The sequence below is a fragment of the Bos grunniens genome, chromosome X (genome assembly GCF_055505025.1).
Source record: "Bos grunniens cultivar Pamir isolate PY7600 chromosome X, Bosgru_T2T1.0, whole genome shotgun sequence".
NCBI classification, from domain to species: Eukaryota; Metazoa; Chordata; class Mammalia; order Artiodactyla; family Bovidae; genus Bos; species Bos grunniens.
In genome coordinates, this window is record NC_141194.1 from 133,056,987 (window position 1) to 133,082,202 (window position 25,216).

The 25,216-nt window shown below is 40.8% G+C and overlaps 1 long non-coding RNA gene across 11 annotated transcripts in view; it reads left to right on the top strand.

Annotated features, from left to right (window-relative positions):
- The first annotated feature begins 1,933 nt into the window (after nt 1-1,933).
- The window catches only part of LOC147341448 (uncharacterized), a 406,396-nt gene continuing 383,113 nt past the window's right edge, over nt 1,934-25,216 (top strand). For 2 of the 11 annotated variants that reach the window (XR_015158723.1, XR_015158743.1), the window contains exon 1: nt 1,936-2,082. This is a non-coding gene — a long non-coding RNA (uncharacterized LOC147341448). Of the gene's footprint in view, nt 2,083-16,219; nt 16,291-23,228; nt 23,408-25,216 lie in introns of all 11 variants that reach the window. The other 9 variants (XR_015158726.1, XR_015158730.1, XR_015158733.1 and 6 more) reach the window with 8 other exon arrangements.

Here is a 25,216-nt window from a genome sequence, read left to right on the forward strand (position 1 = left end):
ACAGAGAAGCTGAATGCACACCCTGGGAAGCCATGGGGTCTCAGTGAAAGGAAAGTAGAAAGAACCTACTTATTAAAGGATTTGGGCTTTGGTTAAGTAGGGGAAGGGTCTGAGGAAGTGGAGGTTCTTTCTAGATTGATGCTGTCAGGAATCAGAGACGATTCTATGACTGGGTATCTCATTGAAATCTTTCTTACAGGGAGGGCAGGCTAGAGAAAGGATAAAGCTCTAATCAGGGGTCCCCAACTTCCAGGATCTAACGCCTGATGATCTGAGGTGGAATTGATGTAATAATAGTAGAAATAAAGTGCGCAGTAATGTAATGTTGAATCATCCCGAAACCACCCCACAACTCTGGTCCATGGAAAAATCGTCTTGCATGAAGCCAGTCCCTGGTGCCAAAAAGATTGGGGACCACTACGTCTAACTGGTAGAGAAATAGCAGTTCCTCATTTAGCTAAGAGGGAGCGGTGTTTGGTAGTTTGTTTGGAGCACAGTGACCTTGACCTTGTGCTTAAGACAAAATTATGAAGTGTCCTTTCTTTGTTTCTCATTCAAACAATACTTGTTTGAAGTTTTATGTGAACTTATTAAAATGTCCAGTGGAAGAAGAACATGGCCTAGCTGTGAGCACCAGGCCATCAGCTTTTGGATTTCAGAGGCTGTCTTTTTTTTTTATTCTCCTTTCTCAGTCACTGCGCTTGAGGTTATCATGGCTATAAACTGGTAAAGCAGGAGTACTCTGAGAAGAAATGCTAATGCAACATGTGCCACCTCTATTCGTGGGAAGAGTAGCACACCTCTCCTGGGCTCAGCTGATTTCAAGGCATCAAAGCCCTATTTGTACACTCTAAGAAGGAAAAAAGTTGAAATAGAGGTATTAAACTCCTAGTAAAATTGAATTCCTCTCACCGGAATGGTCCATATTCTGGGTGGATGAAAGAACAAAATTCAGAACAAAAGTGTTCTGGGGGTCAAAAATGGCAGGGTCAGAATAGAGGCCTTCAGAGCAAATGTCCTGCACTATCTGGGAATGCCCCAAGGGCCCACAGGGTTTCCCAAGGTCTCTGTCTGGTCTCCTGCCTGTCCCTTGGAACTAGGCCAAGATTTGCATAAACCCTTTCGAGGTTGGAAACCTCCGCCTTTGTTACCCTAAGTTGTTTCCTTCAGAACAGGCTTTCCATGCCACTTTTTTTTCCTTTTTTTTTTTTCCATGCCACTTCTTTTTCCTTTTTTTTTTTTTTCCATGCCACTGTTGCAGCCACTGAATTTGGCAAGGTTTGTGATTCCTTCATTGCCCCAGAGGCCATGGCTGGTGCTGGACTGTTCAGTGTGATAACTGAACTGATGTGTCCAGGGCAGAACGTCCCCACTCCATCACTTCCAGGGGCCCCGAGCGAGATCCCCACCCAGGCCACTCCTGAGGAAAGGTCAAAAATGGTGTGAAATCCGAACATGAGCTCTTTAAAACGTTAACTAACTCTTGTTCAAGATGCCAGAAGATCCGAGCTGAGATTGGTTCCTGGATTTGCCATCCCACAGACACAGTCCTTCGGTTCCTCTTTGATTCTATTGGACAAGGTCTGACCCACAGTGCTCTTTGTACTCTCATTGTGATTTGATCTTAGAAGCTTTGTTGCTCTTTCTGTCACTGGACCTTGGCCAGAGTCCTCTCTCTCTATCCTGACAAATGTCATTACCTACACATTCATTTAAAATATGTTTATCTATTATTTATTCATTGGTACATTCATTTATTCATTCTTCATTTAATTGGAGTTCGGGTTAACCTCCTGGGAGAAGGGGTTGTGGCCATGAGGATCTCAACAGAAAGCCTTTCAAGGTTTGCATCTGTAGGCACTTTGTCTCTGATGGTCTGCAGGTATTTCTTTGTTTCTTTCTTTCATTTTCTTTGTCTTTCTAATGGACTCTGGGTCTCGCCAATCCCGTTAATTGCCTTCACCTGCTTTTATACTTAAATTCATTTAAACAGCCCTCCCCCTCCTCAGGCATTCCAGTAATTCTGACCACCTCACCATGAAAAGGTGGCTATCGTAAGGACACAAGCCATCAGGAATCCAGGTACTTCTGCTTTCCATCTCTCTCCAGGACTCCATGATGTCTGTACTGTCATTCTCAGTATCTGCTTCTTTCTGTGATTATGCCTTAATGGATGGCCAACTAAGATTTTAGGTCTTAGAAGCCCGTGCTATGTGGAGCGTTCTGTGTTTGTTGTTGGTTTGCCTTGCTGTGACTCTTCATAGATTCTTCTCTTCAGGGCCTTTTCGGGAAGCTTCACCTGTCATTTCTAACTGTTTCAGCCTTCACATTTCTGAGTGGGAGACTAGTAGGTATACTGATCCTCTTCTACATCAGGTCACATTGTAGGTAAGAGTTTTGATTGACCTGATTGCACCCAGGTCGGGGGTATACCCTGTGGCTAGAGGACAAGGTCACGTGATATTAAAAACTTGGTGGCACCAGCAGCAGACAGTAAAGGCAGGCTGTGGCTAACAGGCATGTCCCTCTGGTTGGTTTCTGCGTGGTTGGTCCACCAACCTTTCTCCTATATGCAGGACCCAAGTTTCTCTGCATAGAAGGGTCTCCCTATCACACCTCAGCCACAAACACCTGCTCCCCCCACTTCCAGGAGAAAGACAACCCAATTTTATCTAGAAATAAAGGCTTCCCCAGTGGCTCAGTGGTAAAGACTCTGCCTGCAATGCAAGAGACAATGCAAGAGACAATGCAAGAGATGCGAGTTCTATTCCTGGGTCAGGAAGATCCCCTAGAGGAGGGCATGGCAACCCACTCCAGTATTCTTGCCTGGAGAATCCCATGGACAGAGGAGCCTGGCAGGCTATAGTCCATGTGGTCATAAAGAGTCAGACATGACTGAAGTGACTCAGCACACACGCACACAATATGAAAAGAACACATTAAAAGCTGCTCATCAGACTCAGTGTCTAGAACTCTTAGGTGACATCTTCAAATCTTCAATTCCTGGGCCTGTCTGTGGCTCCTGGTTCAGAGTATATACTGCATCCAGCAGGTGCTTGGGAGTGGTGGGTTTTACACTGGGACTGGTAGGCATACATGTACTGCAAAGAAGTGACTTCCTTGATGAGCAAATCTGACCCACTGGAGACCTGCCTCTGGGAGGCTTACCCCTGAGATGCCCTGAGGGCAGCTGCAGTGCATTTGCAGGTAATGCTGGCACTCTTGGCCAAGCAGTTTGAGGGCTGGGCTCTCAAACTGGAGCTTGGATTGGAATCACCTGCAGGGCTTATAAACCATAGATAGCTGAGCTTCACCCTCAGAGTTCTTGCTTTCATGGGAATGTGCATTCTAATAAGTTCTCAGGTGATGATGATTCTGCTGGTTGGGGAATCACACTTTGAAACCCGCCATTTTAGGGTGCTTGAATCAGGCCTCTGGTGGTCAAGTAGAAGTGGGTTTTGTTTTTCCAAATAGTAAAAATTAAAAAAAAAAAAAAGAAGTGGGGTTTTGGTGGTAGTCTCAATCCAGGAGAATTTCTCTAGGTCTTCTGTTACTTGTGTGCCTGGGAACCTCTATATTTGTCATTTCCAAACAGAGGTCTCCCTGTGTCCCATCCCTCCTGGCACCTGGCTGTTGTGATGTCCACATGTAGTTCTGTGATGAACTGCAGACACTTGTGTATTTCATGATCCTTTTCTTATCACCTTTCCCATTCTCCATTCCTGCCAGGAAAGGACCAACAGCTACTTGTGTTTCCTAACTCCAATTGCTAATACTAGGAATTGGATTGGCTGGCCAGGTTATCTTTTTGTGTCAGGCCAAAAAGGGTTGCTGGCTGGCCTAGGGATTTTTCAGCCTTTGGATTGTGAGTCCATCCTGAGTCCTGTTGACTGTGGCCAGTGCAGAGCAGAGAAATATCGTGTAGAACATGGCTGCGTGGGCAGCAGAGGCTAAGGATAGGGCAGTTGCACAACGGGCCTCGGGCCTGGCAGGCACTGATGAACATTTTGAATACAGAGTATTGACTGGCAAAGCTGATTTTCAGATGGTACACAGCATCCTGGTTAATTTTGATCAATATGGTGATATTTAATGTAATCAGTTCAGTCAGTCAGTTCAGTCACTCAGTCGTGTTCGACTCTGAGACCCCATGGACTGCAGCATGCCAGGCCTCCCTGTTGTCCATCACCAACTCCCGGAGTATACACAAACTCATGTCCATCGAGTTGGTGATGCCATCCAAAAATCTCATCCTCTGTCGTCCCCTTCTTCTCCTGCCTTCGATCTTTTCTAGCAACAGGGTTTTTCAGTGAGTCATTTCTTCACATCAGGTGGCCAAAGTATTGGAGTTTCCGCTTCAACATCGGTCCTTTCAATGAATATTCAGGACTGATCTCCTTTAGGATGGACTGGTTTGATCTCCTTGCAGTCCAAGGGACTCTCAAGACTCTTCTCCAACACCACAGTTCAAAAGCATCAATTCTTCGGCACTCAGCTTTCTTTATAGTCCAACTCTCACATCCATACATGACTACTGGAAAAACAGCCTTGACTAGATGGACCTTTGTTGGCAAAGTAATGTCTTTGCTTTTTAGTATGCTGTCTAGGTTGGTCATAACTTTTCTTCCAAGGAGCAAGAATCTTTTAATTTCATGACTGCAGTCACCATCTGCAGTGATTTTGGAGCCCCCCAAAATAAAGTCAGCCACTGTTTCCACTGTTTCCCCATCTATTTCCCATGAAGTGATTGGACAAGATGCCATGATCTTAGTTTTTTCTTGAGCTTTAAGCCAACTTTTTCACTTTCCTCTTTCACTTTCATCAAGAAGCTTTTTAGTTCCTCTTCACTTTCTGCCATAAGGGTGGTGTTATCTGCATATCTGAGGTTAGGTGTTATCTGCATATCTGAGGTTATTGATATTTCTCCTGGCAATCTTGATTCCAGCTTGTGCTTCATCCAGCCCAGCGTTTCTCATGATGTACTCTGCATATAAGTTAAATAAGCAGGGTGACAATATACAGCCTTGACGTACTCCTTTTCCTATTTGGAACCAGTCTGTTCCATGTCCAGTTCTAACTGTTGCTTCCTGACCTGCATATAGGTTTCTCAAGAGGCAGGTCAGGTGGTCTGGTATTCCCATCTATTTCAGAATTTTTCCACAATTTATTGTGATCCACACAGTCAAAGGCTTTGGCATAGTCAATAAAGCAGAAATAGATGTTCTCTGGAACTCTCTTCCTTTTTCCATGATCCAGTGAATGTTGGCAATTTGATCTCTGGTTCCTCTGCCTTTTCTCAAACCAGCTTGAACATCTAGAAGTTCACAGTTCACGTACTGCTGAAGCCTGGCTTGGAGAATTTTGAACATTACATGTGAGATGAGTGCAATTGTGTGGTAGTTTGAACTTTCTTTGGCATTGTTTTTCTTTGGGATTGGAATGAAAACTGACCTTTTCCAGTCCTGTGGCCACTGCTGAGTTTTCCAAATGTGCTGGCATATTGAGTGCAGCACTTTCACAGCATCATCTTCTAGGATTTGAAATAGCTCAACTGGAATTCCATCACCTCCACTAGCTTTGTTTGTAATGATGATTTCTAAAGCCCACTTGACCTCACATTTACCAAATGATTATTTACAGAAGGATCCACTCTGGATTTCTTCTAAATAGCCATTTGTATATTGTATTGAAATGAGTTTTAATTTGTAAAAGGTCAATCTGTGTGACACTTCACATCATAACCAACAAATACTTACTGAATGATTGAATGACTGAATGAATGAATGTAAAACTACTGTAGCATGAAATTGAAAATACCATTTTATAAATACCTGCAGGATAAAAGATTTTGATACAAATTTAACAACAGTAAGTTGTAATCATAAGTGCAACAGGCAAAATATTAAATAGAAACCATTATGAGTTGTCAAAATACCAGTGATTGGCACTTAGAGTTCATTATTTTGAAGCGAAATATAAAACTGCTTCCTGAATATTCAGTCTGAAAAAAACATTCTGCTGGTTTGTGGTGATCTTGGAAGTTAGTTTAAACTTCACATGCAGCTACGTATTAAAGAAAAGACATTTTTATGGCATGTGGACAATTCAGCAACTGATGCATTCTCCATTTCTTGAGCTACAGTGGAATTTGCCAGTGTCAAGAGTATCAAGAGACTTTTTTTTTGCAAAGAGAAAAGACCACAGGAGAGATAAAAGGAAGTTATAAGGAAACGTAAAGGAAGGAGTATTATGTTCCAAGCCTTTAAAATATAGAAAAGTGAGGGAGAAGTCATTTTGAACACATGCTATGCTGTGCTACAGTACTCTGTACATTTTTAATAATGAAAGGCAGATCAGCTCAAGATTTATTTAATGTATATCAAAACCAATGGTTTAGAAAATACAGAAAGTGCCTTTGAATACAGGGTGAACAGGAACTAGGACAATGCTGCTTTTCTTTCTTTGGTTAAATGAAGCTTAGTTATGGGTATCACATAGGTTTTATATAAACACAATGCTGGAAGGGAAGTTCTAACTTTACAAGGACAAATGGAGTTTAATTTACAACTAAATTGTGTCTCAGAAACTATTAATATATTATGTCTCTCAAGGGTTGGGGAATGATTTCATTATCCCGTAGGAGCTATGAAAAAATGGGGGTGATTTTAGTTTTGGTGAGATCTCAAGATGAGCAAAAGAGCTTCAAGATGGAAGGAGTTAATTTGATTATAAAATATGTCACTACTTTTTATTGGTTTCAAATGAATTTGGAGCCTCATGCCAACATTTTTGGAATTGTAAAATGAATGAGTTCTATTAATAGTGGGGAATGTCATCCTTAAGGGGACCTTAATGGTTATGCAGCCCAATCCCTGAATTTTATAAATGGGAAAACTTATGCTCACAGAGTTAGTGACTTGCCTAATGTCACAGAGTGAGTCAGGAGAAAACTGGGACAAAAACTGAGGTCAACTCTTAGTCCAGTGTTATTTCTCCCTTCCTCACTCCCTGCCTCCCTCCTTCTCTTCCTTCCTTCCCTTCTTTCTTTCACACCTCACCAACCAGGGTTTGAACCCAGGTCACAACAGTTAAAGCACTGAATCCTAACCACTGGACCACCAGGGAACTCCTCCAATATTATTTCTCATCCCATACTAGTTGAAACTCTGTGTTATTTTATTTATTTATGCTCTAAATAGCTGTATTATTTTGCTAGGACTATTAGAACAAAGTACCACAAACTAGATGGCTTAAAATGACAGAAATTGATTGTCTCTCATTTATGGAGGCTAGAAGCCTGACGTCAAGGTGTCAGCAAGGCCATGCTTCCTGTGAGATTGTAGGTAGAATCACCCTTTGTCTCTTCCTAGCTTCTGGTAGTGGCCATCAACCCTTGGTGTTCCTTGGCTGGCTGCTATGTCACTCCAATCTGTACCTTTGGCATAGGTGGCATTTTCCCTATGTATCTATCTTTGTCCAGGTTTCCTTCTTCTTTTAAGGATACCAGTCATGTTGAATTAGGGACCAACCTAATGATGTCACCTTTTTTTTTTTAAATGATTTAATTATTTACTTTATTTTTGTCGTGCTGGGTCTTTGTTGCTGCACGGGCAAGCTGGGGCTGCTCTTCATTGTGGTGCACGGGCTTCTCATTGCGGTGGTTTCTCTTGTTGCAAAGCATGCACTCTAGGACACTTGGGCTTCAGCAGTTCCAGCTCCCAGGCTCTAGAGCACAGACTCAGTAGTTGTGACAAATGGGCTTTGTTGCTCTGCATCATGTGGGATCTTCCCAGATTAGGCATTGAACCCATGTCTCCTGCACTGGCAGGCAGATTCTTTACCACTTGAGAGTCCCTTGGACTGCAAGGAGATCCAACCAGTCCATTCTGAAGGAGATCAGCCCTGGGATTTCTTTGGAAGGAATGATGCTAAAGCTGAAACTCCAGTACTTTGGCCACCTCATGCAAAGAGTTGACTCATTGGAAAAGACGCTGATGCTGGGAGGGATTGGGGGCAGGAGGAGAAGGGGAAGACAGAGGATGAGATGGCTGGATGGCATCACTGACTCGATGGACGTGAGTCTGAGTGAACTCCGGGAGTTGGTGATGGACAGGGAGGCCTGGCGTGCTGCGATTCATGGGGTCACAAAGAGTCGGACACGACTGAGCGACTGATCTGATCTGAAGCCACCAGGAAAGCCCCATGACTTCATCTTAACTTGATTGAATCTGCGAAGACCCTATGTATAAATAAGGTCATATTCACAAGTGCCAGTGCTTAGTATTTTATCATGTCTTTTTCGAGACACAATTCAACTCATAATATCAGTTTTATTGAGATATCACTCACATGTCTTATAATTCACCAATTGAAGTGTACAATCTATGGTTGTTAGTATATTTGGAGTTGTGTAATTATCACCACAATCTAATTTTAGAATTTCCATTCCCCGTAAAAGAAACTCCATACCCATTAGGGACCAGTCCCTACTTTCCCTCTCCCTGCCCTATCCCTAAGCATTCACTAATCTGCTTTTGTCTCTCTAAATATGCCTCCTCTGGACATTTCATGTAAATGGAGTCATAAAATATGTAGTCTGATGTTACTGTTCTTTCACTTAGAAAAATGTTTTCAAGGTTGATCCATGTATCAGTACTCCATTATTTTTTATAGCTGCATAATATCCTTTGTACGATATTATGGATGAATGGATATCTATCCATTCATCAGTTGATGGACATTTGAGTTTTCACTTCATTTTGGGGTTATATGGATAATGCTTCTGTGAACATTTGTCTTCAAACTTTTGTGTGGAGATATGTTTTGGTTCCTCTTAGATATGTATAATTAGGAGTGGAATTTCTGGGTCATATGACAACTATATTTAGCTATTTGAGGAATTGGCAGATGGTTTTTCATAGTGGCTGTACCATTTTACATTCCCACCAGAAAGTATGAGGGTTCCAATTTCTCTGTATTTTTCCCAGCATTTGTTAGTGTTTATATCTTTTTTATTATATCCTAAGGGGTATGAAATGGTTTTAATATTGTGGTTTTAATTTGCATTTCCCTAATGGCTAATGATGTTGAGTGTTTTTTCATATGCTAATTGGCCATTTTATATCTTCTTTGGAGAAAAGTCTATTCAGATCATTTGACTATATTTTAAATTGAGTTATTTTGACTTTTTATTGTTGAGGTATAAGAGTTTTTAAATAGTCTGGATACAAATTCCTTATCAGATACATGATTTGCAAATATTTTCTCCCATTCTGTTGATTCTCTGTTCATTTTTTTCATGGCATCTTTAGAAGCACAAATGTTTTAAATTTTGATGAAGTCCAAATTATCTATTTTATTGTGGTTGTTGCCCAATATGTCTATATTGTACCAGACTGTCCTGATTACCATTATTTTTTAGTAAGTTTTGAAATCAGAAAGTTTGACTCCTCCTCCTTTGTCCTTGCTTTTCAAGGTTGTTTTGGCTGTTCTGGGAAGTTTGCAATTCCTTACTATAATTCTAATACATTAATATTAGAATCATTTTTTACACTTCTATAAAGAAATCATCTTGGATTCTGATAGGAATTTTGTTGAATATGTAGATTAATTTGTGGAATATTGACACCTTAACAGTCTGAAATCTTCCAATCCATGAACATGGAATATTTTTCCATTATTTAGATCTCTAATATCCTTCAACAACAATGCTTTGTAGTTTTTGGAGTATACTTCTTTCAAAATTTATTCCCAAATATTTTATTGTTTTTTATGCTATTGTAAATATAACTATTTTCTTAATTTCATTCTTTGTTCATCAAGATACAGTTGAGTTTTGTATATTCATCTTGCATCCTGCAGCCTTGCTGAACTTATTAGTTATAATAGATTTTTTAGTAGATTCTTTAGTGTTTTCTATGTAGAAGATCATGTCATCTTAAATTAGAAATAGTTTTACTTCTTTCCAATCTGGATGCCTTTTATTTCTTGCTTGATCGACTGGGTTAGAGCCACCAGGACAATGTTGAATAGAATTGGTGCTGGTTAGCATCATTGTCTCATTCCTGACCTGAGAGGAAAAGCTTTCAGTCTCTCACTATTATGATGTTAACCATGAGTTCTGAAGCTCTCCTTCCATTAGTCTCAACTGATCAATCCAACATTTCCCCCCACTATCAACCTTTGCATGCCGATTTGCCCAACTCCCCAGTTCCAGCCTTGCTCACAAAGACCCACTGGTCTAAATAGCCTGACTTTTAAAATCCTTTTCTTTACATGCCCTATTTTATTTTTTGCCTTTGTGCCCACTGCTCATATAGTTACAGCAAATGCTCCATTTCCTCCACATTCTAGTTCACACACTTCCTCAAGATGAAGCTCCATTTCCCAAGACTATGACACTACTACCTCCCCAACAGGCACAAGAGGGAACACATTGGACACACACACATCATGTAATTCCTCGAGACCCCATTTCCTAGGTTCTTGAAGCTAATTTATATTTTGATTCCACTAATAACACTTTGTAAATTTTCTTTTGTTATTTGAGTTATCTTTATCTTGGCTCCACCAACTATACTATAGCATTCTACAGAGGAAGGAACAAGAATGCTGTATTTTAATATTATCCCCAAAGGACTAGACACAAAGACCTCTAGGGCCCAAAGATGCTTAGTAAAAGCTGACTTCAGTCCAATTTAGTTCTCTCAGAAGGACCCCCTCTTTTTGTGAGCCATTTGGAAGATCAGAGCTGCCTGGTACCACTCATCGCTCTATCCGTGTCCCATTTCCATTTTCAAGGCATCTCTCTTCTCCTCCTTATATTGGCTGAGTTTTAGAGGGAGATAATTGGCTCCATCAATTTTTATAGCTTAATGAAAATCTCAACCATATTTACCTGCTTCTCTTCCAGAGTAAATGCATCATAAACCAAGGCAAAGTTATTCCTACAGCCCTTGTTTAAAAAATGTGTGATTTTTATATTGGCCCCATTAAAGCAATATGGGGCCAAAGTCCAGTAGCTATGACCTCAAAGATGACCTCCTTTAAAAATCAGTGTCTCTCAGTGAGAAATGTTCACTCTCAAGGCCAGGCCCATGCTGGGGTTTGAGTGTGTCTGATAAGGGTCCCAGATTTCTGAGCACAGTATCTGCTGTTGTTTTTTCCCCATGGCATTTGTCTGTTTTTTGTGCTTTACTGCAACTGAAGTATTGACATCTTCCTGCCTCACCCCATTAACTATGGGAAATGCCATGGAATGAAGATCCTTTGCAATAAGCATACCACCAATAACAGAGAGTGGGGCTTAGTCTTATGGCCTTAATAGCTAAAAAGGAAGGCTGAATACCAGTTTCAGGAGAAAATAGTTTTTATTAGGTACTTGGTGAGCACATAGCCTGTGTCTGGCATGTAGGAGTGGATAGGCAAGTAAATACATAGTTGCTGCTCTAAAAGAATTTATAGTCTTACTAGGGTGATAAGACTGACATATCTCAAACAGAGAACTGTTTAGAAGTAGTATGTGGTAATTGCTAAAGTGAGGGCAGAGGAACATACCATCAGTGTCACTTGAAGTCAAGGAAGGCCTTACAGAGAAGGTGAACTTTTTCACCTTTGAAAGAGTTTGACTTGGAAGAATTTTGGTTGTCAGAGAAGAGAAAAAAGATGTTGACAATAAAAGGAGACTGATTAATAGGGTCAAAGGCCCAGGAACTCTTTGAAGATAATGTTAGTGAAATAGGATAAGTCTAGACTGAAATGTATCTTGAGAGGATAGAATCACAGAATATTAGAGTTGGAAAGGCATTGCTAATATTTCTGCTTAACCTGGAGCTCCTAGTACAGTGTCTACTTCCTGTTGTTTCCATTAGATTTTTTTTTAAATCCATGGAATTTTTTCTTAAAATGGAATCTTATGTAAAGAAGCCCAGTATGTAAAGCAAACAAGAGGGAAAATACTTTGGTTGAATTTAGGCAAGATCAAGATGAACCCACCTGAGATATGGGGACAGGTAATTATCTCCTTGTCATTAAATCTAATGAACACTTCTTAGTCCCCATCTTGCTTGGCTTCTCAGCAGCTTACTACATTGTTCACTACTCGCTTTTGCTAAACACATTCCTTTCCTATGTCTTCTATGATACAGCTCTTCTAATTTTCCTCTTCCTGGACTCTCCCTCTCAGTCTCATTTGGGTGCTCATTCTCCTACACCTAGACTTTTAAATGTTGGATATCTCAGGACTTGAGCCTCAACCCTTTTTACTTGGTGCTCTACATTCCCTGCCCAGGCAATCTTATCTGATGACTTCAAGTATAATATAAATAATGGTGACTCTCAAGTTTTATTTCTAGCCCAAGCCTCTCCTCTATTACTGATTAGGCATCTCCATCTGGATATGCCACTGGTGCTCCAAAACTCAGAATTCCCAGTACTAAACTCATCTCCTTCACGTCCCCATAGCCCTTCAAGTTCACACCTTGTCCTATGTTCTGTATCTCAGTGAATGACATCATCAACCACCCAGAGTTCTGTGCCCTAAATCAAGGACTCATCCTTGACACCTTTTTCCCCCTCTCCCATACTCATTCAATCTTATCTTCCAAATATCTCTTGAATCTCTCCACTATTCTCCATTTCCACCACTGTACCATAGACTACCATTCCCCTCTGCCTTTTCTCTGTTGGACTACTGCAATTCCTTCACTGGTCTCCTGCCTCTACTCTTTCCCCCTACTCCAGTCAGTTCTCTACACTGAAGCTGGAGCATGCTTTTTAAAGCATAAATCTGATCATGTCACTTCCCTGCTCAAAAGCCTTCAGTGGCTCTCCCATTGCCTAAAGAAAATGTCTAAAATTCTTAACACATTTTAGAAAATCTTTCATGACCAGCTCTCTGTCCGCTTACTTAACATCATTTGCTTAAATCAGACCACTCTCTCTTTTACACTAATAACGACCATAACAAATTTAATTCAGTTCCCGGTACATACCCTACTCAAAGCCTCACAGCTTTAGCCTGTTGTATGGGTTCTTACAGACTGGAACTCCCATCTGTCCATATACTGCCAGACTAACTCATCCTTCTAGTCTCAGCTGAAATTTCCCCACTACCGGGAAGTCTTCCTAACTCCATTCCTACTCCCAAGTCCAGGAGAAATGTCCCTCTATCATAGTCTCACAGCTCCTTGAAGGGTTAACATTTTACAGAATACATCACATATTATTGCAATTGCTGCTTTAGTTGTATTAATATATCTTCATAATTAACCCATAAGCTCAGTGCAGACAGAGCCCATTTTGCCTACCACAGTGTGTAACCTGCTGCCTGAAATTTAGTAAGTTCTTTAAAAAAATCTGCTGAATGAAGACATAAGTGAATGAATCATACCATACATCAGAGCTTATACTGTTTCAAAAGGCTTAACAAAATATAGTGTCAATGCAAAACTTTGCCATAATTCCTTCATTTTACATTTTTATTTAATGTCTTCTTAAAGAGATATACCTTTAGATCTTGGAAAATCTTTACAAATGCCAAGGGTATGATTATTTATGATGATTAGATGTTGGTCAAGATGATTATGGTTGAAAAGCTTGCCAATTATTCTTCAGGGAAGACCTTCCCTTTGATTTCTAATTATGGTTACCTAAATTCTGCAAAATCCACTAGGGAAATTAAAAGAGAGAAGATAATTAAAAATAAAAGATGACACATTTTAAACTTACATAGTCAACTAAGATATGGGTTCTCTCCTATTTCAGCTATTTGTCATTCATGAACCTCAAGATATTTTGCTGAGAAGGGGCTATTATTTTTGCATTATGGGCACTCTGGCAGGAGGCTGGAACACAGGATGACACAGATGAGAAGTGAGAGAACATTAAGAGCCAGTTTCAGCAAGTGAACATTCCAACCTCATGAACTTCAAAATTCTGTGAATTTCATTTTTAATGAGAAGGGGGAGCCAATTTCAAGATCTGGAGAAAGAGTCCTGTCTTTTTAACCACTAGGCAGGTCAGCAGGGTTACAAGGTAGCTTTCTAGTCAGGCCTCTGTGGTTTTAGTTCCAGCTCTTTGACAACAGCTGCTGGCTCAAAGATCTTCCTGGATTTCTGAGCCTGAGGTCTATAGTAAGGAAATCACACCATGGTTGACAGAGAAGTGGGCCCCGCTGCCAGCCTTCTGGGAAAGGCAGATTGAATATCCCAACTCATTCCAAATGCCATGTTTTCAAAGCTTCTACCTAATACTCGGGGTAGCCTGCTGGTGCTGCTGCTAAGTCTCTTCAGTCGTGTCTGACTCTGTGTGACCCCATAGACGGCAGTCCACCAGACTCCCCCGTCCCTGGGATTCTCCAGGCAAGAACACTGGAGTGGGTTGCCATTTCCTTCTCCAATGCATGAAAGTGAAAGTGAAGTCGCTCAGTCGTGTCTGACTCTTAGCGACCCCATGGACTGCAGCTCATCAGGCTTCTCTGTCCCTGGGATTCTCCAGGCAAGAATACTGGAGTGGGTTGCCATTTCCTTCTCCAATTTAAAAGACAAAAGTCAGCCTCCTATTAAGCAACATGTGAGCTGAACACTAGGTAGTGCTTCATGATGCCAAACTGGAGTGCTTACAAATGAGAGCACCTGCCTTCCTTTTCCTTAGGCACCTATCCACTCCCAAGAGATCTCTTTAGATGAGCAAAAAAATACCACAAAAAAGGAAGAAGTTATATATCATGTGGCACCAGGGAGTCATCAGATAGACCCAGAAAAAATATCGTTGGAAGCACAAGGAAAATGGCAGTAAGCAGGCCTGCTTTTTCATTGGAAAAGTCCCTGATGCTGAGAAAAATTGAGGGCAGAAGGAGAAGAGGGCGTCAGAGGATGAGATGGCTGGATGGCATCACCGATGAACCCAGGCAAACTTTGGGAAATGGTGAGGAACAGACAGGCCTGGTGTGCTGCACTCCATGGAGTCGTAAAGAGTCAGACATGATTGGGCAACTGAACAACAACAATAATGAGGCCTGCTTTTTAGTAGACATTCTGAGTCTTCCAGGAACCCAAGAGCCTTATCATGCCCTCTACTGTCCATAGCTCCATTTACATTTGGCAACTCACTCCAGTATTCTTGCCTGGATAATGCCATTGATAGAGAAGCCTGGTGGGCTACAGTCCATGGGGCTGCAAAGAGTCAGACACGATTGAGTGACTGAGTACAAATACATTAGTTTACTTGATTCTATTATTCATGATATTTGGATTTTTTCCATCCAGTTTTTAGCAATAACAAATAAAGCTGGTCTGAACCATCTCGTACATGTGTTTAGGTAAACATATGCATTGGGTATATACAATAGGAGTGGAATTGCTGGATCCTAGGGTATGTATGTATGTATTCAGGTGTTTATTTCCAATTTTACTAAATATTTATACTCCTTTTAGCAGTATGTGAGATTTTCATTTGCTCTGCATAACTCACTTGGTGTTTTTCTTTTTTCACTTTGGCCATTCTGGTGAATATTTATATGGTTATATAATGGTTATTGTTACGATTTGTGTTTCCATGATGAGTAATGAAGTTGAGCACCCATTCCTAATGTTTTGAGATTAGTTCTACTCTAAATATAAATGCCATTTTACTGATATTTTAGTCTAAGAGTTATTTCAAACTGTGCTTTTTAAAAATTTCCAGGTAAAAGATTTTAAGGAACTATCTTTTTGTAGCTGATGTCCAATTTTATTGCATTGAGAATAATCAACATGGCCTACAGGGCATCATGTTTTTGTACAGGCTTCAGTGGTAAAGAATCCACCTGCCAATGCAGGAAACATAAGAGATGTGGGTTTGATCCCTGGGTCAGGAAGATTTACTGGAGGAGAGCATGGAAACCCACTCCTGTATTCCTGCCTGGGAAATTCCATGGACAGAGGAGACTGGCAGGCTACAGTCCATGGGGTCTCAAAAAGTTAGACATGACTGAGCGACTGAGCATGCATGCATGCATATATTGCATGCTAAAATCTTATAATGTTAGAATTTTTTACTTTAAATCTGAATTTCAGACAAATACTGAACCTTTTTTAGTATAAGTATGTCCCATGCAATTTATGGGGCATAGTTATGGGGGGGAAAGTTCATTGCTTATCTGAAATTCAAATTGAACTGGGTGTCCTGTAATTCATGTGACAATCTTATACCTAAAGCATTGATGTCTCTTGGATTCTAGCTCCCATACTCATGGATCCCACCTGGATACAGACACTACTGTTCCTACTACCTGGCCTGTGGAAGGAGAAGGTGGGACGGCCCTTCCTGACTCCACCACCTGAGTGCATGAAGCATCCTTTGCTCTGCTCTTATCTGCCACAGCAGAGTTTTATTGCCTGTGTCGTGAGCTGTGGTTTCACTAACACCATCCCACCTGCTTCATGTCTTTCAAGGACATGAATTTGATTCCTCTATATTTCAATGGTATTGGTGCTGGATTGAGAGATTGCTGCAAATATTAGGTCTTACATCTTGAAATCATGGATCCTGTACCTTTATTACCAGATGATCCAGTTTTAATTTCCCACCATGATCATTTGTTTCTGGTTGTTTGAGGTCTTCTGGATGGAAGAAACTAGGTATTTGTGTCAACCTAGCAGCCGGGCTTGAGGAGTTAGAAGAACTCCATGAAAGAGAATGGAAGGTGACATTTGGGGAGGATAAGAGCATGGTACCTAAGATATGTGGCAAAGAAAATAAAGAGATCTTACTTCTATAGGCACTGGAATCAGTGATCTGGGTTCGAACCCTGGTCACCACTTTCTAGCTTTGTGACCTTGGACTGGTTATGTATCGCCTCTGGACTTCAGTTTCCTCATCTGTAAATGGAGATAGTTCATGGGGTTGCAAAGCGTCTTGAGAGCATGGAAAACTGGCCTGGGACTTAGAATGGATTCTGGGACTTAACAAGGAAAAGACCTCTGTGTACTCTGACAATGACAAATAATAAGCTCATAGGCTAATCTTTTTGATTGGGGGTAGGGGCTGCAGTTGGTTTTTGTTCAGTCGTGGTCGTCCAAGAATAATAAAATCAGGCTAGCTTTGCCTGAGGGCTCTACATCAATATATTCTGCTTAATATATACTTCCTGGCAGCCATATCATTACTAAGCATGAGGAACTATATTAGTCACTTTCGGGACAAGTGACCAGTCAGGAACAACTGCCTCACTCTGGTATATGGATTCTTTTAATTAAAAATCCAGAAGAGTTTGCATAGGAAGGGAGGCCAAGAGTGAACATGTTTGCATTCTTTTTAAGAGTTGACTTGTAATGTTGCGCGGCCGTTGGTGGGGGGGCACTAAGCTTCAAGCTCAGAGTCGATGTGTTTGGGATTTATCTGCATGGTATAAAGCCTACAGTGCCAGCAATGATTGGTTTTCTTTTGGCTCTGTGTGATTCCAATCGATAATTACACCTATTGATCAAAGGCATACATTCAAAACATTAATTTACATTGAGCACCTTAGCTTCATAAAATGGCAACAACTGAATTGGCTGAAATTGATTTCCCTTTTGTTTTCAAAAGAAAAATTCTCAGTGCTGTGGATATCCTCAGTGTGGATTCAGAGCTCAAGGTGGTTAATTATCCACCAATATCACAGGGAAGAAATTTATGCAAATGTTATTAGGGTGCAAATTGGAATCCCAGTGGAGGTTATTCACATGTCCTTCCGAAAGTTTATCTGCTGAGGTGGGGACCTCTCTCTGGACTTGGAGGGAGTTGGGCATGAGGAACGGCTGTCATTTGGAGCCACTGACTTTTTCATTCTCTACATTCTATTGGAACCATATTTCATTGACTCCAAGATACCACTGGTGGAAAAAACACGCCATTATCTACTGAATCACTAAGAAAAATAAAACACCACTAAATATACGACAGCATGCCATCCATTGGAAGACACATCTTAATAATTTCAGAACATTAAAAATGTATTTCTTAGAATCAATGAAATACAGTAATGAATTCTTCAGAGTTTTATGTATTAGTTATCCAACAAGATTGTCCTTCAATATAAATACTGGGTTTTCATCTTCTTTGGGGAACAGTTTCGAAGTGAGGCATGTGGCTTCCCAAGTGGCGCTAGTGATAAAGAATCCGCTTGCCAATGCAGGAGACTCAAGAGACATGGGTTTAATCCCTGGGTTGGGAAGATTCCCTGGAGTAGGAAATGGCAACCCACTCAAGTATTCTTGCCTGGAAAATTCCATGGGCAGAGGAGCCTAGCAGGTTGCAGTCCATGGGGCCACAAAAAGTCTGATACAACTGAGCAACTGAGCGTACATAAAAACCTTGTTCAGGAAATTGACCCTGAATATTCTTTGGAAGGACTGATGTTGAAGCTGAAGCTCCAATACTTTGGCCACGTGATGAGAAGAGCTGACTCAATGGAAAAGACCCTGATCCTGGGAAAGACTGAAGGCGAAAAGGGAAGTGGGTGGCAGAGGATGAGATGGTTAGATAGCATCACTGACTCAATGGACATGAATCTGAGCATACTCTGAGAGGCAGTGAAGGACGGGAGAGCCTGGCATGCTGCAGTCCATGGGGTTGTAAAGAGCCAGACACAATTTAGTAACTGAACAACAGCAACACGAACCTTGTTCAGATTCTGGTTCTCTTACTTAACTAGTGTGAGCTGAGGCAAGTGACCTAAATTCTCAGAGCTCTAGTTTTCTCTCTCTAAAAATAGAGATAACAATTCGTATCTCAAAGGCTCATTATGGGAATTTATTAGATCATGCAAAGAACATGATGGACATTTAAAAAAACGTTTAATTTCTTCAATTAGGTAATATGGGTACATGATCAAAATTTCAAAACATACACAAGGGGCTATAGTGCAAAATAAGCCTTCTTTTATTACTGTCCCCCACCCCCGCCATGACTCAGTTTCCCTCCCAGGAGAATCGTAGTTACCAGTTTCTTGATGATTTTTCCAAGGATGCTCACAGAGGTCATTGAATAAATGTCAATTTCTTCCGGCCTCTTTCAAACCCCACAGCACCTAGAGAGCTAGGCTTTTTGTAAGGGCCAAGGTGCTGATCACCCATTACTTCCTGCAACTCAAGATGGAAATAGATAGTACAGGAAATTGGACTGAATAGACTAGCCAGACATTTCTGGGGGGAAAATGTTTGTCAGTCCATCCTCACATAATTGCTTCTTTTTTTTTTCATAAGAGCAAAGTGCAGAAAATTTTCAATTAACAGAGGGCTTGTTATTTGGGTGCAAGTTAATATAAGTTTTACTGTAACTGCCACTTCTTCAAAAGTGCTGAGATAGGGAATGCAGACTTCACTTACCACAACTGCAAAGCTAGCTAAACAGAGGAAACCAAACTAATAATGTGGCTGATATTGTCAACTGCTATACATATGCAGATAGAGGAAACCTGTATTGACATAATAATAATAAATACGTAAAGAAAGCTCATGGTTTACCAATAAAATCATTTACCATGTTGCTGACTTTACTGGAAAATAATGCTTTATAACCAGTCTCTCTATTTGATTGATACCTAATTAAAAATTCACTAGGCTCAACTTCAAGCATCTCAAACTATATTAAAGTCACTGCTATACCCATCGAGGCATAATATCATTTAAAACTAAAGCAAGTATAATCATTTATTTAAAGCTTAGAGATAGTTCTGAAAACTTCAATGTTGCATAAAACCTGTAGCCACATAGAGAAAAACAGATTTTAGTACTCCAAGGGATATATAGGCTGAAAAGATAAATAAAAGAGGTTAAATAAGTGCTGATATATGGACAGAGATCTCAGGGTATAGGGCAAGCAATAAATATTCAGTTAACTCATCTACGTCTGGAAGTCTGGAGGGGTGGATGACTTAGTATTGGTTCACAGAAGAAAGCAAGGAATTTTCTGGGCAGGTCAAATGACTGAATGATTGGACTATGATCTTTGGTCAAGGGTGTATGCTGGAGCCGGCTCATTCTGGCTCACAAGAACCAATGTTAACTTTTCAGGAAATTTTGCAAGCCAATTTTTAAACATAGCCATTGGTGAAAATTGGGCTCTCCAGGTGGCACAGTGGTAAAGAATCTGCCTGCCAATGCAGGAGACACAAGAGACTCAGGTTTGATCTCTGGGTTGGGAAGATCTCCTGGAGTAGGAAATGGCAACCCACTCCAGTATTCTTGCCTTGAAAATTCCATGGACAGTGGAGCCTGGTGGGCTACAGTTTATGGGGTCATAAAGACTCAGACACTACTGAGAGACTGAGCACACACACATTGCTAAAAATTAAATTATATCAACTTATTAAAAACTGAGTTGAAAACAAATATGCAAAAGTCATCAATTCCTAATTGTTTTACTACATTTTACTTCTATATGCTCTTGAGATTATATTCCATATTTGTATATGGAAATAGCTATATAATTTTGTGTTATTGCATATATCTTCCTGACTGTTTTCAGTGATGTCAAGTTGGAGGTTTGAGATTGACTGAGATGGGAGTATATTTTATTCATGGAAATCAGCAAATATTACAAATAAGGGCTTTTGCCCCCAGAGAGCTGATTGCTAAAACACTTAGCCATTAGCCATTGGGATATAAGGACTCCTTCCCCATTAGGCAGAACAGTGGTATGATTATATTATTAGGTTGAACTATATGAAATTGCTGTTACTCCATTGTTTTTGATCTATGAGAATGATAATTTCATATGGCTTAAACTAATACAAAAGGCACTCCTTCTAGATTCACTGAACCTTGACCTATGGCTCCCTGATTTTGTTAGTGGGCACTGGCTAAATTTCATCTCCCATCTTTCTGCTTTTCTAAATCCACAAAGTGCACAATCATATGTGGGAAACTTGTACCTACCTATGGTAGATATTTTTAATTGTTCCCCCAATATGTTCCCCTTTCTGCATCAGCAATAGAACCCCACTTCTTTAGCTGGTCACATAGTCATCAAGACTGAGGACTACATTTTCCAGCGACTCTTGCAGTTTGGTGTGGCCATGTGAGTAAGTTCTAGCCAATGCATTGTAACCAGTATGTGCAACTTGTAGGAAATGTCCTTAAAGGGAAGGGGCAAACGCTTCCCATTACTTTTCCACTTTCTGTTGGATGGAATGGGATCATCACAGTTAAAGTCTCAGTAGCCAGCTAGGACTGTGAAATGACAGTGGAACTGGAAGCAAGACTCAAGATGGAGCAATGGTATTCCAGGCCTGTGACACAGGGGGTATCATACCAGTCTTACCTGGATGTGAGAGGAAATGAAGCACCATGCTATTTAAACCATTATTACTTCCCTTTTATTTCTGTTTTTTTTTTTTTTTTTTTTCTGGGCAAAACTAATCCCAACCAGGAATTGCATAATAGAGTGGTTTTGAGGATTGAGTGTGATAATAGAGTTATCACAGCATTTGACCACAGAGCACTTGCTAAATACATATGTAATATTATTAGGAGCTCACCTCAGTAACAGAATAAAACACAGTGCGGGGAAAATGCTGTGGTGTGGAGAGGGATTAGCAAGGGCATCATGGTAGGCTGACACTCATATGAACTGCTGGCACATTCCTTTGGGACTAATGTCAGAGTCTGAGGAGAGAGGGCTCCCACATCGTATCTGGAATGTAGCAGCACATTCTGGTGTAGTGTTTCTGTGCGAGATTAAGAGTGCCAATACAGAAGAGCCCTGCCACAGTGCTGACAAGGACGCTAGCGGTACCATGGAGGGGAGTACTGAAATAGCAAATAGCAGTAGGCTCTTTGGGCAGTGACCACGTGGTAGGTTCCAGAAAGAGTGCTCAGGACCTGGTGTCCAGGAATATGTGGAAATACAGTCTAAGGTGGAAGTTGCAAAACACTCCAAGAATGCTTCCTCTTCTGTTCTTCACCATAGCTAACTTGAGCCAGAAGGAAGTAGTGGATGGGGCTAGAGTTCCTCCAATTCTGCAAGTAGGGACTGAGTCAGAGACAGATGAATTTGTTCCTGTTGCTTTCTGGGTGACTGTATTCTCCACTAGGTTGATGGTCTGGACAACACCTGTTGCTCATAAATCCAGGAACAGCAGACTGAAAATGAACCCCAGGAGGTCAGAATGTTTACATAGACCTGTAATCTTTGAGGTGAAGGGCTGGGAGAGTAATTTCCACACTCCTACAGTAGCCTGTGGAAGGGGCACCCGTTCTTCTGTCCACCCCCACAATGCAATTCTGATGTAACTGGTTCACTCAGGAATATTAAGTTAGTAGAATATTAACATGTAAAGTTTTCAAGTTTGCTGAACATTGACTCCAACCTTGCTTTGCTGAGTTCCTTTTTTAAAGTTTATTTTTTAATTGGGGAAGAATTGCTTTATAATGTTATGTTGATTTTCTGCTGTATAATAATGCAAATCAGCCATAATTAAACATATATCCCTTCCCTGTTAAGTCTCCCTTCCCTCCCCACCCCCTCTAGATTATCACAGAGTGCCAGGCTGGGCTCCCTGTGTTATATAGCTACTTATCATTCCTTTTAAAAAACATTTATAATATTTATTTGGTCATGCAGCATGTGGGATCGTAGTTCCCCAAGCAGGGATTGAACCTGTGCCCTGTGTGTTGGAAGTGTGGAGTCTTAACCACTGGACCATCATGGAAGTCCCTGTTGATTTCCTTTTTTATTTCATAATCTTCTAGTCCTTGTCAGTGAGTAAAATTTAGTCTATTAAAAATTCCTATCTCATATCTGAATCAGAGATACCCTGTTTCTACCACATTTTTGTCTAGATGGGTGGATAGGAGAACTAGGAGTAGATGCAGGGGGTGCTATTTGTCTCCCTCCTCTGTCTCCTTCCCCTTCCTGTTTGTCCTTTGGCTCCTTTGCTCTTGCTTTCTATTTTAGCTGTTTGTTGGCATGAGGTGATGCCCCTGGCCTCACCCTGGTTAGATTTTCTTCTAGCTCTTGTGGGTAGCTTCCTCTGCTGGGCTACCATCTGTGAACAGAGGCAGCATATGTGACTTCCATGGGAGGGGTGGCTAGCTCTATTGAAATGTCCTCTGTGACTAAGAACTCACTTAGAGAGGGGCAGTTTGTCTCTCACAGTCATTCCCAGAAGCAAATGTGCCCAACCCCTTCACTAGATAGGTTGCCATGACTGATGGCCCTGAAGCTATCTGGGTAGCACTCAGGCTCCTTCTCTTCTACTCCAGGCTCCTTCGGGTGGAGTCACATAACTATTGTGGTCCTTTTCTGTGACTTTCATGCACAGTGGAGATCTGGGGGTCAGAGCATCATCTTGTTCTCCTCCAAGTTACATTACACTGCAATCCTTTCATGTCCTACTGGGATGGAGTATTCCAGCAAGTCACCTGCCTTCAGAAATCTCCAGGTGAGTAACAGAGCTAGCCTCAACATTCACACACAACTTCTTTCTTTAGAGAATCTATATCACGCTGTCTTAAGGATTCTCACCCTGTTGCACCCAAAGGTATAAGAGTAAGTATGCAGGGTCTACCATCACTCTTCAAGCATCCTGTTGGATGATACCAGTCTGAAGATCCCAGTCTCCTGTTCTTACAGGTTCTCCTCAAATCTATGAAAGCTGCTCTTGGGGTCCATGCCCTATTTCACTTGTTTTGGTGGTGGGAAGAGAAAAACCTTTTCTCCTTTTCCACCAAGCTGAAAACTGTAATAAATCGCTCTCTCGCTTTCTCCAGGCCTCAGGGGAGTAGACTGGAGGTGGAGAGTGGTAGAGGATAGAAGATGACAGTATGTCCAGTAAGCTCTGGGGAAAATATCTGGCCTCATTTATTGGTGGCTCTCTTTAGATTTTGAGACAATCTAGGCTACAAGGCACTGCAAGTCTGGAGCTAGAGCTCCTGAGTTCAAATCCTGAATTTTCTATTTACAAACTGTATCCCTGGGCAGCTTATTTAAATTTTCTGTGCCTCAGTTTCCTCTTCTCTAAAATGGGGATAATGATGAGATAATATTATAGATATCTTATGGTCATTGTGAGGACTAATTGGATCAAGCTTTGTAAACTGCTTAGTACACAGTGCCTGGTACATAAATGTCATGCAAACTTGCTATTATTATTATTTATTACTTATCTTCAGTTTTGGACAATAGTCACCAGTTTGGGGGCACTAGGAGAAGTCCCTTTCAACATTCTGTTATGGTTGATAGATGGATTATGAAATCAACCTAGGAACAGGGAAGGACATTTGGAATCACATATGGAAACAATTCTAGCTTAACTGAAGCTGAGCAAAGAAACAAATTCACTATATCTACTTGAATGTCCCATTAAAAAGATCAGGAAAACAATCTTGGGTGGATCATTGGTCCCTAGTTAGTAAATCATCCCTAGTTAGTAAATCAATCAGGCTTCCCTCTGGCAGAGGAGATACTATGTCACAGGAATATATTCATTCAAATCGGGAGCCAACACATTCTTAATAAATACTCCACATGTGCGCAAGTGAATTAGCATGCTGCATAAACTCTGGAAAGATTTTTCTAACTTTCCACTGGATAGGAAAGCTTTTTTTATTAAATATATTGAATAATAGCATTCTGTAAACAACTCATACTTTTTAGATTTACTCCCTTTAAAGAATGCCATACTTAAGTGCTTGGAATTGATGCTTGAAAATGAAATACTGCTGGAAATAATGGGGAAATTGTAGATGTATTTTATACCGCTCTTTCCCAAATCAAAAGGTCTCATAAATAGTCTCTAAAAGTGTTGGTGAGGGAGTTAACATAACTGTACAAGCAATAAGCTTGACCTTTCAATGTAATTTATTTTCGATGTGCTCAATCCCTTTTTATTAAAACTAGCACATCTGAAGCAGAATTAAATCCTATTATAACAGGTGTGTGATCATATCAGGTTCTCCCTGCCAGCAACCCACTTTATTAAAAGTTACTTTGTTTCAAGGAGGATAACCTGATCAGGGCAGTGGGATGCCTTTGGAAGACTGGGGACAGCAGGGGAAGGACGGTTTTATTTTCCTGTGAGCAACTGCTGTTACCAGTGAAATCAAAGAATATTTATGAGCATTTCTTTTGTGTTTGAAAAGCCATGGTGGGATGTAATCTTTCTTCTATGTTTATAAACGTTATTTCTCTCTGGGGTTACTTAGACCCAGGAAGACAGATGGGTCATCAAGCTGTTCTATATCACGATCCA